The sequence below is a fragment of the Corvus brachyrhynchos genome, unplaced genomic scaffold (assembly GCF_000691975.1).
Source record: "Corvus brachyrhynchos isolate BGI_N302 unplaced genomic scaffold, ASM69197v1 scaffold116, whole genome shotgun sequence".
NCBI classification, from domain to species: domain Eukaryota; kingdom Metazoa; phylum Chordata; class Aves; order Passeriformes; family Corvidae; genus Corvus; species Corvus brachyrhynchos.
This window is the reverse complement of record NW_008240221.1, coordinates 779,767-783,333: the sequence shown is the minus strand read 5'-3', so window position 1 is coordinate 783,333 and position 3,567 is coordinate 779,767. Positions and strand designations below refer to the sequence as shown.

At 37.5% G+C, this 3,567-nt stretch overlaps 1 long non-coding RNA gene across 1 annotated transcript in view; it reads right to left on the bottom strand.

Annotated features, from left to right (window-relative positions):
- Positions 1-749: 749 nt before the first annotated feature.
- LOC108449308 overlaps positions 750-3,567 on the bottom strand; it is a 22,044-nt gene continuing 19,226 nt past the window's right edge. The window contains exon 3 of the long non-coding RNA XR_001865467.1: positions 750-762. This is a non-coding gene — a long non-coding RNA (uncharacterized LOC108449308). The remainder of the gene's footprint in view (positions 763-3,567) is intronic.

The window sequence follows — 3,567 nt, the reverse complement described above, 5'->3', positions numbered from 1 at the left end:
AAAGTTTTTTTAAAATACTTTTAAACAATATTTTTATCCGCATTTAAACAGCAATAAGTGTTCACCATAACAATTCTGGGCCATTTTATGGTAACATCATTTTCATGCATTAGTTTTTCTTGATTGTTCATCTTTATAGATGGCAAAGTTAAAGCATTTTTATCTCTTCAGCAGTGTCTATACTTTTAACTGCCTTGCTGTTATTTTGAGACATAATACAGTAAAAATAACTGTGCAAAAATTAGTGTTGCATTAACTTAGTATTATTTTTAAATGTCACCCTTTGTAAAAGACCCAGAAAAATACCATTGCTTATCAATATAATTTTTAAAAACCTGGGTTTAAGTATTCTAAATAATACCTTTCTGAGCATGGGGAAAATTTATCTGTGAGGGATAGGACCTGAGGGAAATGCAAGATGCAAGAAAAAAACAGAGAAAACGGGAAAAAAGCCACAAACAACAGAGATTTTACTCTGTAGAAAGGTTTACATTGTTGATATAACCAAGGCATTTTTATGACTTCTTTTTAAAGGTGACTGCCCTAAATTATTTTAAGTCCCATAGCTTGAACTGATGTCAGCCTGTCTCTATTTAGACTGCTGCTTGTTTTTTGACTTATGCAAGTTTCCAATTTCTGCTTTATTGTAACCTCTTTTCATCTTTTTGTATTTATTTTTCTTTATTTATAGTGTTCATTAATTGCCCTCCTATTTTTGGCCAAGAAATGTGTGGCAGGGAAGAGCAATGATCTTCAGTCTGCCTTTGTACAACTTCCCTAAGGCTCTCCCTCAGCACATGCAGGACTGAAAAACAGCTCTTCACTTGGATACCTGAGTTGGATGCCCAGCCCAGGATGTTATCAATATTTGCAGTCCTCACATTGACTGACAGTGAGGTCTGTTAATCCAAAGATCTTGTTCTTTCTCTTCTTTTGTCATGCTCTACCAACAGTTTGGTGGATGATAAAATCCAGTGTGACTGGAGAAAAACCACAACTTTGTAAACCCAGAACTTTTTCACTATGTGATTAATGATGCACTCGTGTGATTGAAGTGGCACTATTCTTTTCCCCAGGACTCTGCAGACCTAGGCACTTTCACTGATTTTTTTAAGGTACACTGACTGACCTCATACTGTTAGGGATGTTTGAAGCATATGCCTAAGAGCAGCAAAAGATGTGTCTTGACAAAGGGGACAGGATATAAAAAGGTGAGTGCAAATGTTCTTGCTTTGCAGTTTTGTCCAACCTGGATCTTGCATCCATCTTCTTCCTGCTGCTGCTAACACCATCTCATCACTTTTCTGACCCTTATGTTCTCCAGGGAGAGAGAAGGGGTGTTGGAAAGTAAATAAATGCAGTAAAAAAGCATGAGGGATTTGGGCTCCCTGCATCAGGAGAAGACAGACAACAATAATGGTAAAAATTTCTGCCTCATAAGATATAAGAGATGAAAAATATCATTTCTAGATTTGTAAAGTAAATTGGTACATACTATCAATATGCTGATTTCTTTACCAGATGGACATGCATGAATTTGAGGATTACAGGGACCTGTGAGTATGATTTGTCTTTTATTAGCCACTAACGATAATTACTACAGTGAAGACCAGTAATGCATGATGTATATTGAGACTGCTGTATTAACTGTATTGTGCTTATGGTTCACTGAAAGGTCATGTTTTGGATGGACCAGACCTAGTGCAGATGTACACTTCAGCTCTGAGAGATCAGTCCGTGCATCACATCCAGTGGGCTCCATGTGTCCTAGAACTCTGTCCAGATCATTCCACATACGGTGGAATTCCAATTTAACCATATGGAATTCCAAAAATGAGCAAATGTACACATATTTCTGCATAGGAGGTGCCATGCAAAAACTGCCAAGAAAACAGTTTCCCTTACCTAGGGCAGGAGGAGGAGATCGTGCTTCCCCTCTGGTCTCAGAAGCTTTGGTGGTTCAGTTACATTTATTGCTAAAATTCTGGAAGCAATGTGCAGGAATGAAAAATACGTTTTTCTCTATGTAGTACACTAAATGTGTTGAATTTTTTCTTCTTCCTTTTCAAGTAATGGGAGAGAGAGATTTCAAAACACAATGCCTGCTGAGAATGATGAGGCGAAGAATTTCTAAATTTGCATTTAGAGACATTGTTTCCTAGGTCAGAGACACAACATAAAGGGTCCCTTTCAGAGGCAGTCATGTCTCTGGCGTGCCGCCCAAGAGAACTCTTCAAGCTTTAGAGTGAGATGAAAGAAAATATTTTAAGCAACCATTTGGTAGAAAACACTGTTTGGCTACTTTGAGCATTGTGGGATGTTCTGTTAGTGATTTAGACAATGACTAAAATCAGTCATGGCTATGAACTGTTCGCTGTTACAGTTTTTAACACAGTTGTATTCTAGTGACATTTTTATATATTTTGGTGCATAGATACGTTTTTAGAAAGTGTATTTTACATACATTATTTTAAATGTTTGGTACAAATTTGATGTTCAAAAGTTAAATCATGTTATGAACTTCAATTACTCTGCCAGGTGTTCATCTTCCCCAGCTAGTTCCTCCAATTCTCTGCTGCAAATTCATGCTCCAGATTCTCTTCCTTTCTCTCGTGTTCCTCAGGACTGTTTCCTTCCTGCTCTCTGAGATCTCTATAGCAAAAACAAGATTACGTATCTTCAGTATACCAAGCCAATCTCTTATATATTCAACATTATGAACAATTAATATTTTTCTCTATGAAAATTTGCATAAGATTATGCTGCGACAAGAAACTCAGCTTAGTGAGTTCTGGTGGGAACGCTACAGATATCTTATGCTCGTGGTAATAGGTACTTCTGCCCTGGAGTAAGGAAATCCTACTTATGCCTGGCAGTGGCTTGGATGCTTCTCTAAAGATGACTGATGTTGGGTGCTGAGCAAAATGAGCTGTGGGACTTTGTTCAGAGGATATCCAATTAGAAACCCTGAAAGAGGAGAGATTCGTCTATGGAAGCCTTGGCAGTAGCAAGGAAATAATAATTACAGGCTGAAAATTACCTCTGCACCTCAAGCCTGATCATAAAACCACAGAACCTCGTGCCAGCTCTTTATTTTTCATCCTCTTTGTGATACTTGGATCTTTGTTTGCATACTTGAAGTTATAATGACAGTGTACATTACTTCTGGGAGGCTGCAGAGATCATGCCCTTTCCTTGCTCTAGTCAGAAAGGGTCTGTTTTTCTCATAGGATTTCTTTTCCACTTGTCCTCAGAGCAACTGATTGTTCTTTTGGTTACCATAGGGACTAGAAAGACATTCAGTGTATTCATACACAACATTTTTACAGGCTGACTTAAGCCTGCACAATTCCAGTAGCACGACACTATGCTATCTTTATTTATGTAAGACTTTATCTCCTCTCTTAAGGAAATTAACATTATGAACTCTGGACAAGCTCACAAGAAACAACAAGTAGCACTAGTCATCTCATTAGCTCATTTTTTTTCCATTTCTTCATTCTGTTTTTTAAAAGAAACTTAAAATAAAAACGGGGGGGGGGGGGGAAAGGCAATAAAAATTTATTT